Source organism: Elephantulus edwardii, unplaced genomic scaffold, assembly GCF_000299155.1.
Source record: "Elephantulus edwardii isolate Elephantulus edwardi_28Jun2011 unplaced genomic scaffold, EleEdw1.0 scaffold00140, whole genome shotgun sequence".
NCBI classification, from domain to species: Eukaryota; Metazoa; Chordata; class Mammalia; order Macroscelidea; family Macroscelididae; genus Elephantulus; species Elephantulus edwardii.
In genome coordinates this window covers 1,541,066-1,556,049 of record NW_006399890.1, presented here as the reverse complement: position 1 = coordinate 1,556,049, position 14,984 = coordinate 1,541,066, and the positions used below count along the sequence as shown (strand labels likewise).

General features: G+C 39.3%; 1 pseudogene; it reads left to right on the top strand.

Annotated features, from left to right (window-relative positions):
• The first annotated feature begins 7,318 nt into the window (after positions 1 to 7,318).
• Positions 7,319 to 8,031, top strand: LOC102874080 (annotated as a pseudogene).
• The last annotated feature ends 6,953 nt before the right edge of the window (positions 8,032 to 14,984 follow it).

The following is a 14,984-nucleotide window of genomic DNA, read 5'->3' as shown; positions in this document are numbered from 1 at the left end:
TTGAGTTCTCAGATGAACAGGGATATGAATATGGATATGCAAACAAGGTGGTTGGAGGAAGTTAAAAACACTGACAGTAACACATATGTCTTATTAAAATATATACGTGCACCCTATCATAAATAAGATCACACAAAAAGAGCACCAAAATATTAATGGCAGCTAAGTCATGGTAAAAGTCATCAAAGGGGCTGAAAGTTAATAAAGCTACTGAAAATGGGAAGTAGTAGCCAAGGACTGCTGGTAATCTCAGGCTTATAAGAGATGACACACATTCTAGAACCATAACATAAATCACAAAATGCATAATTGGGCAAATTGGAGGGAGATGGAGTAACCACATTTGACATTTTCTTTGGTGATGATTCTGGGTCGAGTCCCTCTGCAGTCCACCAATTAGGAGGAAAATTCTTTACTGGGGGGGCAGGAGGAGTTGGAGGTTAGGGTAAAAGATGATCTGCCTAAGTCACTAAACAAATATAAGCAAACTTCCTTTTTTTAAAAAAAGAAAACAACCCTCCCTATTATTATTTCTACTACTACTACGACTACTACTTCCTTGTTATTATTAATGCTTTATTAAATGAGGTAATGTTTCACAATTTTTTAATGCTTCTCTATTTACAGCCTAATTATTATCACTTCTTCATGAAATAGAAAAGAGGTATGTATGCTCAAAGCCCAATAAGAAGTGATGAAAAATTGAAATGAAAAATGAAGGAAGCTTTAGCAGTTTACCCTTTTATTGCTGTTACGATTACTCTTTATTACTTACCACTTACCTGGCACTTTCTTTTTCCCAAGTGCTTTACAATCCTTAATTACTTCATCTTGAAATATAGTCAGAAAGGCACTTGAATTCATTCCACGCTACTATTCAAAACCTATTTTGTCCCATTTGGGGCCCCCACTTGTGCTAGCACAGTATCTTCCTGCTGGGAAGCAAGGTGCAGAAAGGAGTGGCTGATAGAAAGGGTCTCCTGAAGACAAATGAAAGGGGAGAGAGAAAAGGCGAAGCCAGCCTGTGTTCAAATAACAATAATCAGCAATGACTACCTCTCTCTCTCTTTATTTTTCGCATTCTTTGCCAATCCAGTGCCTTTCAGATTTTTAAAGTAATCAGTAATTTTTAAAATGTAATAAGTATATATTGCTCATACCCTATACACAACAGATTTTTCTGTCTGAATTATGTGGCTTGTCATGCAAATGGGTAGTCCCGAACCAATTAAAACACAAAGGCACTTTGTAATGTAGTAATGGGAATTTCTGGATGCCAGCTCTTAGGCACAGGGTCCTTAAAGATGGAGAAGGGAGGAAAAAGAAATGAACCCCTCTCCCAGAACAATATCATCATTCTATCAGCAGTTAACTTGAGTCTACTTATGCATGATCAAAGACTACAAATATAGTTTAAACAGCATGAAATAATCGCTGGGTTTTACAATATGCAATGATTTTTTTAAAAGCAAAACTGACAACAATCCTGGTGCCACTATGTTCAGTGACTAAAGACTAATTTTGTGGTGCACAGCCCAGCTGAGGTAGTGGTAGGGAAATGAGGGTTAAGAGGCTAACCTCCCTCCCAGGTTCCCTTTGAAGATTTCTATGTTCTGAGGGAGAGGGTAATGAAAATATTTTTCTTCTCCTATTGCAATCAGGTCAGTGGGCCAATGAAAAAAACTGTTCACACCATCACATACGAGCAAAATTGCAGTCCCAAAAGAGGCACAAGGGACCAGATACGGCCCTATCAGCTACCTGAGATGGGCTAGTCCAAAGGCACTGAGCACTTATCTATCAGGTCTTCTACCTCTTACCCAGTTGACATTGTCTGTTCCAACTCATGAGGACTACATGGGTGTCAGAGTAGAACTTTATGCCATTTGTTTTTCCAGAAGCAGATAACCAGATCTTTCTTCTGCAGCCCCTCTGGGTGAACTCAAATCACCAACTTTTTCATTTAACAGCCAAGCACATGAACCATCTCCTTCTGTAGCTCCTACATTCTTGCAAGGGACTGAGAGACTAGAAATACCAAGTTTTCTCTTCCCAGTTACATTTCTTTGATCTGCAAGCGCCTCCAGAAACTGAATAAGGAAATGGAAACAAAATCTTGTCCAAGGCATGGAGACAGGAGCAGTACTTATCAAGATAAACATGAGGCTTTTGCCTCTGTATTTAATAACAGTCTTCAGTACAAAATGTTATGTTTTAAAGTGAAGGTTCTATCTGTTGCTTTGCTGCTGTTTTTATTTTTGAGACTGATGAGTCAAGAGAGTGACATGAAGGAAATTTAGAAACCAGACACTTAATAAAACGCTTTAGTTGTGACAGCATTTATGAAAAAGATTAATTACCAAGAGTAGAGAGGCCCGATGCCAGGAATTTATAGGATTGATACAAATATGAAGCCCTGCTGGGCTGCTAGGCCCGTATAATGCAGCCGTAATCTTCAGGCCTATTGTCACTTGTGCAGAAACAACAGGCTTCATCTATGACAACAAAAGGGTATATAATAGCGTTTCAGTAGGAGGGGAAATCACTAAAGCCATAGAAAATAAACACCTTTAGAGAATCTGTTTGTGAGCACCTAACCCAGCTTCCCTTAAAGCACCAAAGTCTACAGACAGAGGAAGGCGCCGTTGTTGTGTTTATCACAAAGGCTGGCTGGAGGAAAGGAGAGGACCAATTAGTGACAAGAAAAAAATGGGGACTCTAACTTCATAACCTGTAGTTCTGATTGTCAGTGGACAGATAGTTTGTTTTTTATTTGCGAAATAAGCTGGCCACCTTCTTAAACAAGACTTTGTCTTATAAACACACAGGAAGACCTCGCCTGCAATCACGACTTTGCTTTCTCGTCAAAATGTTTTAAGCCCCCCTCCCCTTAGAGTGCTCCTCATGCATTGTGCCCATCTCTTATAATTGATGTGTCTGACATTCAGAAACACTTTGCGAAACCACAAATTAGTCATGGCAGGAACAAGAAAAGAAGCTCGGTTCAGCAATTGGATTACACTAACCAATCAGACCAGTGCCTGCTTGTGTTTGTTCTCGCCACATTGACGATAAAGAGAAAGACAACTTCCATAACTAGTAATTTAAAGCCTGCACTACATTCACGTTTAAAATCATAAACATTTACCGGGGACCAAGTGAGCCGGGAAAGACAGTGTGTCGTCCACGTCTTTGTGTCCGGAAGCACCTCCAAAATGTGTAAATGAATGGGCGTATGTAAAAACACCTGGCCTAAGTACGACCTGTGTTTACATACGACCATCTACATCTTTCAAAGGGTTCCTTTGGAACATATGGTGTCTGTTTCACGCGCGAACAGTGACTTTTTAATTTGAAGTCAGCTACAATCAGTGGCCCTAAATCCGCACTGTCTCTGGGATTAATTATGGGCACTAGACAGCAATAGCAATCCTCTCTTCCTGATAAGCCCTCATAGATGAGTTGGCAAGAGAAGAAAATAGGCCTTTCAAGGTTAGAGAGGAAGCACCGCTGACATGTACAGGCACACAGGCCGCTCCCGACATCCGCTGGAATGGAATATGGGATATTAATGACAACACTGCCTCCTTTACTGCAAGAAATGTCATCTCTGCATATTCACTTGTTTTTCTTTTAAAAAAAATGTTTATTTCCCCTCCCCACTCCCTAGAACAATTTAAAGAGTCACATCCTAGTGCCTCAACAGTGACTTAGCAATTGTCAAACACACAAACCCCATCATCATAATGAGAATCACCAACTAGCAGCAATCTGTGGTTCTACAGCTCAGTAGTCTTACAACCAGTTTCTATAAGACTGTGTGCCTCTGGGACAGTTGAAGCTCAACAGCTCAAGATGAATACAACAACTATTATGTAGCTAACCATTTACTTACCTGTGTTCTCTGCAATTTCCAGACAAAAGACTCAGAATTCCTACTCACCTCCCTCATGCAGACTTGGCCATGTGAAGGATACTGTAATGTAATTGTTTTAAGAATGTGTTTCTCTATCCACTAGCTACCAATTCCACCACCACCCCGCCCCCAACACACACACAATTTCATTAGATCATTTAGTCAGCAGAACATTGTTATTAACTAATAACTTTTACATAAATATATTAATTCAGTGATCATCATATCAATACATGAAGAGAACTGCGATATGCACTTTTAGTAAGCAAGGCTGTGCCATTTGCATATCTGTAAAAAGAGCCAGAACCATGTGAGGACGGCCATATTTGACCTTTACTGACTTCATAAAGGGTAACTGACCTCATCAACAACATCAACAACACAAAAACAATTCCCATGGCATTAGATATATCCCACACAATCTTGTACCTTTTTCTACTCATCCCAGCACAAACTACTTCTTTACTGGGTCCAAAATTGAATGTGATAGCTCATAGACCACACAGAATCATATTGGGGAAGTTTAAAGCTTATAATCCAGGTTAGTCGCAGAATAGAGTCAGACAGCTTTCAAAATGTGCTCGCAGGCACCTCTGCCTTGAGCCTTATTGCTTTAGGCCAGAATTAAAAAGTACCATCTGGGAACCAACATTTGGTAATACCATCTCAGACAAGAGTCTTATAACAAAACTTTACATAATAGTCCTGAGTCTCCACAGGAAAAAGACTGATAACCCAATTACAAAATGGGCAAAAGATATGGAAATAATTTTCACAGAGGAAGATAATCAAATGGCAAACAGACACATAAATAGGGTGTTAGTAATAGGGTTGCACAATTCAATGGGTGGGTCGGGTGAATTAAATGGGAAGGATCTTTTATGAAAAACAATGTATTCAAACTTTCTCAATTCTGGGTCACCCATTTTGAATGATATTGCATGAGTTCCTTGTTTTTAAATGCAGCATAGTATTCCATTGTGGGAATATACCACAGCTTCTCTATCCATTCACTTGTTGATGGGCATTTAGGTTGTTTCCAACTCCTTGATATTGTGAACAAAGCTGCAATAAACATGGGTGTGCATAATTCTGTCAATATGCTATACTGATATAAACTGGGTTTACTGTGACGCTGAACCTTGTGCCACTAGGGTATCAATGGTTACACATGGTGGACAGTGTTTGGTGGAACTCTGAATTTAAGATAGACTTGGAAGCAGAAGTGGCATCCACTTCCTAAACAACATGCCTCTGGAAATTCTATGAACTTTGATAAATGTTGACAGTTATAGAAAGGCTTTAGGCCTTTCATGCATAGGGTCGCTATGAATCATGCTCGACTCGAAGGCAATCAACAACAACAACAATATAAAAAAAATTAAAAGAAAAAACAGATGAAGAACATGAAGAAATGCTCAAAATCACTGGCAATAAGTAAGAGAAATGCAAATCAATACCAAATGAGGTACCATCTCACTCCAGTAACAGTGGCAAAGTTTAACAGGGCAGCAACTAATAAATGTTGGAGAGGATGTGGCAAGAAATGAATATACATTGTTGGTGAGATTGTAAAATGTTGCAACCATTATGGAAGACAGTTTGTTGTTTGCTGCTCTTTTGAATTTTGCTATTCTTATTGGGGTGAGATGATATCTCATAGTTGTTCCACCTGAATTTCAAAACATCCCAGGAACAGGTTTGAGGCCTCAAATCCTAACTAACAAAGTCCAGATGAGCTATGGGAGGATATCCAGAACATTATCCAGGAAAAATGCAAAATGTCATTGCAAAGACAGAGGAGGAAGAAAAGACTGGGATGAATGTCAGAAAAGACTCAATATTGAACCAGAGCGCTGAGAAGCCAAAGCAAAGGGAAAATATCAAGAAGTTAATGCGCTGAATAGAAAATTTCAAAGAGCAGTGCAATAAGACAAGGCAAAGTATTATAATGAACTGTGCAAAGAACTGGAGTCTGAAAATAAAAAAGGCCAAACTCACTTGGCATTTCTTAAGCTGAAGGAACTGAAAAATAAATCCAAGTCTCAATTTGGAACACTTAAGGATACTATGGACAGAATAAAGAATGATTCAGAATCCATTAAAAGAAAATGGAAGGAGTACATAGAGTTACTGTACCAAAAAAAGAATTGGCTGATGTAGAAAAATTTCGAGAAAGAACATATAGTCAAGAGGTAATGGTAATGAAGGAGAAAGTTCAGTTTTCTCTGAAGGGCTTAGCATAAAATAAAGCCCCAGATATTGATGGAATACCAATTGACATATTTCAGCAAATGGATGCTGCCCTGGACGTGCCCACTAGGTTGTGCCAAGAAATTGGAGGACAATTACCTGGCCAACTGACTGGATGAAATCCATGTATATTCTCATTAAAAACAACAACAACAACAACAACAACAACAAAAAACCAAAACGGTGTCCTGACAGAATGTGGAAATTATCATACAATATTAATTACTCATGTCTCCTGAAGGCATGCAGTTCAAATCCACTAGATGCTCCACTGGAGAAAGAGGAACATGGTGCTCCTATGCCAGTCAGATCCTACTCAATGGTACACAAAGAGAAGAAGAAGGGGGGGAAAGATTACTCATATCACATGCAAGCAAATCCTGCTGACGATTATCCAGGAATGACTAGAACAATGCATGGGCAGAGAACTATCAGAAATACAAGTTGGGTTTAAAAATTAGGTCGTGGCACTAAAGACATTATTGCCAATGTTAGATGGAACTTGGCAGAAAGCAAAGGCTTCCAGAGGAATATCTGAGTTTCATTGACTATGCAAAAGCATTTGACTGTGTAGATCACAACAGTTTGTGGCTAACCTTGAGAAGAATGGGTATCCCAGAACACTTGATGGCTCATGCAAAACCTATTCTAATAGGCAGTTGTCAGAACAGAGCAATGAAACATTCCATGGTTCAAAATTAGGAAAGAAGTGTGTTAGGAATGCATCCTGTCTCCATACCTTTACTTTTTTATTTATTTATTTATTTTTTTGTCAATACCTTTTCAATCTATATGTGGGACAGATCACTCAGAGGCTGGACTTTATGAGAAAGAATGTGACATCAAAATTGAAGGAAGATTCATTGATGACCTACCTTACTTAGGCAGATGATACAACTTTGCATGCTGAAACTGAGGAGGACCTGAAGTGTTTACCACAAAAGGTCAAGAACTATAGTCTTCACTTCTCTGAGAAAATACCAAATGACAGATTATGCCAATAAAGCAGGAGGGCCTGGAGGCCCCAAGGCCCGGAGGCCCTGGGGCCCTGAGATGGGAGCCTGCAGCGAGTTTCCATGGGTCAGGGCCATGGCCATGGACAGGGCTGGGGGAGGGACTGCAGAGCTTGAGGAGGCAGAGGACAAAGCCAAGGACAAGGAGTGGCTTTCATCACCAAGCTGGGCCTTCTGGTCTAAGATATGAAGATCAAATCCTTGGAGGAGATTTCTCTCTTCTCACTGCCCATCAAGGAGTCTGAGATCATTGACTTTTTTCTGGGCATGTCCATCAAGGATGAGATCTTGAAAATCATGCCTGTGCAGAAGCAGATATGTGCTGGCCAGCCAACAAGGTTCAAGGCCTTTGTCACCATTGGAGACTATAATGGTTATGTTGGCTTGGGCGTCAAGTGCTCCAAGGGGTTATATGCTACCATCTGTGGGGCCATTATCTTGGCCAAGTTCTCCATTGTCCCTGTGTGGTGTGGCTACTGGAGGAACAAGATTGGCAAGGCTCACACTGTTCCCTGCAAGGTGACTGTGCACTGTGGCTCTGTGTGGGTGCGTCTGATCCTGCACCCTGAGACACTGGAATCGTTTCAGCCCCTGTGCCCAAGAAGCTGCTGCTGCTGGCTTCAATTGATTACTGCTATCCCTCAGCCAGGGGCTGCACAGCTACCCTGGGCAACTTCACCACGGTCACCTTTGATACTATCTCCAAGACCTACAGCTACTTGACCCCAGATCTCTGGAAAGAGACTGTTCACCAAGTCTCCCTACCAGAAATTCACTGAGCATCTTGTAAAGACTCACACCAGAGTCTCTTTGCAGAAGACCCAGACTCCAGCTGTGGCAACCACATAGTGAATTTTGTATAACAAATAAAGTGAATTAAGTCTAAAAAAAAAAAAAAGAACCTGTAGTCTTCAATATGAATTAAAGCTTATCATCAAGAAGACAAAGATTCTTACGACTGGGGAAATTGGCAGCACCAAGACAGATGAAGAAGAAAATGGGGTTGTTAACAATTATAGCTTGCTCAGCTCCACAATCAACACTCTTGGCACCAGTAGTCAAGAAATCAAAAGACAAATTGCATTGGGGAAGAATGATGTCTGAGACCTCACCAGAGTATACTGAAGAGCAATTGTGTCAGTCTAGAGACTAAGGTGCGCCTAATCCAGGCCATGGTCTTCACAATTACTTGCTATGCATCAGACAGCTGAACAATGACTATAATAGAAAAATAATTGATGTCTTTGAGTTGTGGTGCTGGGGAAGAGGGTTGAACATACCATGGACCAGCAAGAGGAAAAAAAAAATGGTCTGTATTAGAGAGAGTAAAACCAAGTCTCTCCTTGGAGGCTAGGATTTTGAAGCTTTATGTCACATACTTTGGGCACATGGCCAGGAGGGACCAGTCCTTGGAGAAGGACATTATGCTTGGGAGGGTGGAGGGGAACTCAGGAGAAGAAGACCCCCACCCCAGATGAGATGAACTGTCATGGTAACTGTGACAATGAGATTAGGTGTGTTGGAATAAATAAGATTGGGCTCAGAGGTATTGTACATAGGGTTGCTATGAGTCCTGGATGACTCAACGGCACATAATAAGAAGAGTTCTCATTGAAGTTCAGAAGATGGCATGCCAGTTATCCTCAGTGGCACCCAGCTGTCTCACTCTGGTTGGAAGATGGCACAGCAGCCTTCCAACAGCATTTGTTATGAAGATGACACAATTTTGCTTGCTAAAACTGAGGATGATTTGAAACACTTGTAGAAAATTTAAGAGTACAACTTGGAATATGGATTACAACTCAACATCAAGAAAGCAAAGATCCTCACCATTGGGCCTATAGACTAAATAGTAATAAGTGGAGAAAAGATTGAAATTGTCAAGTATTTCATTTTGCTTGGATCCACAGTGAACAATATAAGTAGCAGCAGTCTAGAAATCAAGAGTATTGCACTGGGAAAAATCTGCACTCAGAGACCTCTCTGAGTACTGAAGAGCAACGATGTCAACCTACAGACTCAGACACCTAAAGACGAAGGTGTGTCTACTTCAAACCAAGGTTTTCTCAATTACCTTCTGTGCATCTGAGAGCCAAATAATGAATAAGAATGACAGAAGAAAGATTGATGTCTTTGAGTTGTGGTACTGGAGAGTACTAACTGTTCCATGGACTGTCGAGCACGACTAATAGCGACCCTATGAATGGCCTGAAGCCCTTCTACAACTATCGGTATTTACGAAAGTAAAACCAAGTTTCTCCTTGGAGGCTAGGATTTTGAAGTTCTATGTCACATACTTTGGGCACATGGCCAGGAGGGACTAGTCCTTGAAAAAGGACATTATGCTTGGAAGGGTGGAGGGACAGCTCAGGAGTGGTGGGGAATTAATCATCAGGTTGTACATTTTGATAGGGTGAGAGAAATGGAAAGAATCTGGTCTGAAAAACAATACATTTAAATTTTAGAAATAAACTAGTATAAATTAAAAAATAAAAATACAAAAAAGACTAAAAAATTACTGCAGGAGATAGCTCTATTTTTCCTAATCTAATTGTCTGTAGGGAGCTCTGGGGACATTGTCCATAGGCAGTTACACTAGTAACCCAAAGTCTGCTCCTCTCTAGTTGTTTAAATCCACCAGCAGCTCTGTGGGAGAAAGACAGGCAATCTCCTCCTGTGAGGTTTACAGCCTCAGAAACCTGCTAGCAGCTTGGTCAGCTATGCACTGGAGGCAGTTGAGTCAATGAAAGACTCCAATGTAAGAATACAACTCATCAAAAGTCCTCTTCCATCCTAAGGGAGCTCTGGCGTTGTAGGGTGTTTGTGATGCCAGCTTAGTGGAAAGAAGTTGCGCTGCAGTCCTAAAGACATGGGGTTTGAATCCACCAGCTGGGAGAAGGATGGGATATCTCCTTCTACATTACTGATTGCCTCTGAAAACCTGCTGGAGGGTTAACTATGAGTTGGTTCCTACTTGACTGCATGCAGCAACAACAATCCTGAAAATGCATCCAATACCATTGTTGTTAGGTTCCATCAAGTCAATTACAAATCATAGGAACTCATGAACAAATCCAAACCCTTTCTTAACCTGTGCTCAAGTCCATTAGTCACTATGTCTTTCATGTTATATAATCCCTCTTGACAAATCCACCCCACTATGCAGCCTTCGTACTGGACTCCTGGCATGACAATAATACCTAATCCTATATCCCTTTTAAACAGTTCTCTCCCTCACCTGTTTCAATACACTATACATAATTTATCCCATCTTTCTCAGTCTCCCCCAAACTCCAATGTCAGTCTTGTTTTACAACAGTGGCACTATGCTCTATAAGTCTTTCTTGTTGAGGGTTTTCTCCTCTTCTCTGACTCTTTGATGTTTCCAACATAATGTCTTTTCCCAAGTACTGGCTCCTCCTAAGAACATGCCCAAAGTATGTGAAGAGAAGTTTCATTCTCCTTGCCTCTAAAGAGAACTGTGGTTGCACTTCTTCCAAGATACATCTGTTTCTTCTTTTAGCAGTCCAAAGCATATCCAGTACTCTTGGCCAACACCACAACACAAAGAAGTTAATTATTCTTCTGCCGTCCTCATTCATTGTCCAACTTTCAAATGTACAGTCAATAATTGAATCAGGTGACCTTAGTCTTTAAGCTGACATCCTTGCTCTTTAGTACTTTGGAAACGTCTTTTACAGCAATTTTTCCCAATGCAAGATGAAGGGAGAAATTCAAGTTGCACTGAATGCATTGACAAAAAAAAAAAATAAGACTCTAGGAATTGATGGAATATCCATTAAGATGTTTTAACAAATCCTAACCTTAACCCACTAGGCCACTAGAGAAATGACAAAGAAAGATTAAAAAAAAAAAAAAACCAAACAAACCACTGAAGCAATTGTAATTACAATGTTTGAAAAGAAAGTTGAATACACTAGAGCAAACCTTCTTGGAAGAAGTACAACCGAAATGCTCCTTAGAAGTGATAATGGCAAGACCCTCTGATATACTTTGAACATGTGATTAAGAAGGTTGAGACCCTAAAGAAGAACATCATATTTGGTAAAGCAGAGAGTTAATGAAGAAATATGAAGATCCCCAATGACATGGACAACAATGGTCTACCACAACACAATGGCGAGGACAGTGCTGTCCTTCTATGCCATCTTCATTTCTAACATGCTTACGCTCATTGCTGCAGTCACATCTAGTTGCAGGTCTTCCTCTCTCTTTTTTTTTTCTTTGACCTTGCACATTTTCAAGCATAATGTCCCTCTCCAAGAAATATTCACTTCTAGCAGCATAGCCAAACTGTATGAGATAAAGATCTGTCATCTTTACCTCCAAGGAGCGCTCTGGCTACATTTTCTCAAGACATATGTTTGTTCTTTTGGAAGTCCATAGGATATTCAAGTACTCTTCTCCAACACAACAGCTCAAAGGCATCAATTCTTCTTCTGGTCATCCTGACTCATTGTCCTGATCTCAGATGCATAGCAAGTGATTGAAAAGACCATGATCTGAATCAGGTTCACCTTAAACTAGTATCATTGATCCCCAGTAATCTGGAGAGGTCACCTACAACAGACTTTCCCAATGCAATAAATATCCTGATCTCCTGACCGCTGGTACCAAGGGATTGTGGATCCAAAGAAGATGAAGTTGTTGTCAATTTCCATCTTTTCCCCATATTATAATGTTGTCTATTGATCTATTGGTGAGAATTTATGTTTTTTCAACATTGAAATGTAATCTATATTGAAGTCTTGGATCTTTGCAGCAAGTGCTTCAAGACTTCTTCAAGGACATGAGTAATATTTTGTTCTTTTGCACATAGGATGGATATGAACCAGTCCAACAGAACCTACAAAAATAACAACAATGAAAAAATTGATCCACCTTATGAAGAAAAATAAAACTGGATCTCTATCTAGAAAGATGAACTTCAGAGAAAATTAGAAATCCCAATGTGAGCAAGAAAACTGACGATGCAAGTATGTAACTCATGTTACTGATCATTATTTTGAAACTGTGTAATAGAAGAAGGTTTTAGTGTATAGATCTTTACCAAAAAATATTTAGTATTTAAAATAATCATAAAACCTTAGGAGCTAATATAATAAATATTTCAGAGAATGTATAAACTTATGTATAAGAAAAATATTTGTTTTAAAAACAGGAAAGGCACAAACCATATGGGGGGGAATCTACTTGACTATAATGAAATTTGAAATTTGCATTTTAAATTAAAACAACTATGAGGTATCATCTCACCCCAGTCAGAATAGCAAAATTTAGCAGAACAGGAAGCAACAAATGCTGGTGAGGTTGTGGAGAAACTGGAACCCTTATTCACTGTTGGTGGAAGTGCAAAATGGTGCAACCACTGTGGAAAGCGATATGGTGCTTTCTCAAAAAGTTGCAAATAGAGATACCATTTGACCCAGCAATTCCACTACTGGGAATATACCCTAAAGAAACCATAACTGTCATCCAAGCAGATATATGCACACCCATGTTTATTGCGGCTTTGTTCACAATAGCAAGGAGTTGGAAACAACCTAAGTGCCCATCAACAAACAAATGGATAGAGAAGCTGTGGTATATTCACACAATGGAATACTACGCTGCATTGAAAAACAAGGAACTCATGAAAGATTATACAAAATGGGTGACCCTGGAGAACATTATATTGAGTGAAGTATCTCAGTCACAGAAGGACAAATACTGCATGGTGCCACTGTTGTAAAACAAGACTGACATCATGGTTGGGGGGAGACTGAGAAAGATGGGTTCAATAATGTATACTGCATTGAAACAGATGAGGGAGAAAACTGTTTAAAAGGGATATGTGATTAGGCATTTTTGTCAAGACAGGAGTCCAGAGCGAAGGCAACATAGTAGAGTGGACCTTGGGGGAGGGACTGTAAAACAATGAAAAAATTTTTCTTTTACTTTTCCAAGAGAGTAGTGTACTGGGGGGAGGGCTGGAGGGGGGGTAGAAAAGTGTAACAATGAATGAGTGAAAATCCAAAGTCTCTGTAAATTTTTATTAAAATTAAGAATAAATTTTTTAAAAATAAATTTGTCTTTTAAAAAAGGCATCATAGATCAAATTAACAAATGGATGATACACAAAGCAAAGATATTTTTATTGAGTTAAAAACTACATTATATAATGCATTAATACCTGAAATTGTTAACATCTGTCTTCAGATTAAATGAATAATGAAGTGAATAAAGGGGAAATTATATTTATATCTGTAGTAGTCAAAAATCTCTTGATGATAAATAGGAAAAAGGCAGGCATTCAATAGAAAAATGGCTTAAACATTAAATATTCCATTCACAGCAAAGCAAATCTAAACAGCCATCAAGTACAAAGGAAAACAGGCAACAACACTGGTAAGCAGAGAGATGTAAATTAATATAACAATAAAACTCTTTATGTTTATCAGATTGGTACAAAATTGTAAAGCCAGATAATGCCAAGTGTTGGGGGCTGTGAAAAGAAATAAGAAGCCTCAGCTTTTTTTAAAAAAAAAAATTACTTTATCTTTTTTTATTAATTTTAATGAAAGTTTACAGAGACTTTGAATTTCCATTCATTCACTGCTGCACTTTTCTCACTGCCCAGTTCTATCTTCTCTCTTCTCTTTGAAAAGTAAAAGAAAAATTCTTTCATTGTTTTACAATCCCTCCCCCCAAGTCCAGTGCACTGTGCAGCCTTCGTTCTGGACTCTTTGTCGTGACAATAATACCTAATCATTTATCCCTTTTAAACAGTTCTCTTCCTCATCTGTTTCAATGCAGTATATATAATTTATCTCATCTTTTTCATTCTGTCCCCAACCCCAAGGTCAGTCCCATTTTACAACAGTGACAAATAGCAGTATCTATCCTTCTGTGACTGAGATATTTCACTCAGCATAATGTCCTCCAGGGCCATCCATTTTGCAATTCATAAGTTCCTTGTTTTCCAGTGCAGCTTAGTATTCCATGTGTGAATACAACACAGCTTCTCTATTCATTCGTTTGTTGATGGGCGCTTAGGCTGTTTCCAGCTCTTTGCTACAAAGCTGCAACAAACATGGGTGTGCATATATCTGCTTGGATGTCAGATATGGACTCTTCAGGGTATATTCCCAGTAGTGGAATTGCTGGGTCAAATGGTATCTCTATTTCCAACGTTTTGAGAAAGCATCATACTGCCTTCCATAGTGGTTGCACCATTTTACACCCCCACCAACAGTGAATAGGGGTTCCAGTTTCTCTGTAATCTTGCCAACGTTTGTTGCTTGCTGTTCTGTTAAATTTTGCTATTCTTACTGGGGTGGGATAATATCTCATAGTTGTTCTGATGTGCATTTTTCTTAGAGCTAGGGATTTGAACATTTCATCATGTGTTTGTTTGTCATCTGAATGTATTCTTTGGTGAAGTGTCCATTTTGGTCCTGTGCCCATTTTTCAGTTGGGTTGTTTCTTTTTATCTTCTTGTGGTGCTCGAGTATTTTATAAATTATAGATATAACTCCCTTATCTAATATGTCATTACCAAAAACTTTTTCACAGTCTGCCACTTCCCTTTTTATCCTGTTTGAGAAGTTTTTGGACATGCATAGGGATTTGATTTTTAGAGGATTCCATTCATCTATTTTATCCTCTCCTGGTTATAGATAAGCCTCAGCTTTGATGAAGAAAGTGAAGCTCAGTATATCTATGCTAGATTAGAATATAATCTGCCATTATAAACTGCCTAGGAGAAATGCTCACATACATACCAAAAGATCATGGTCAAG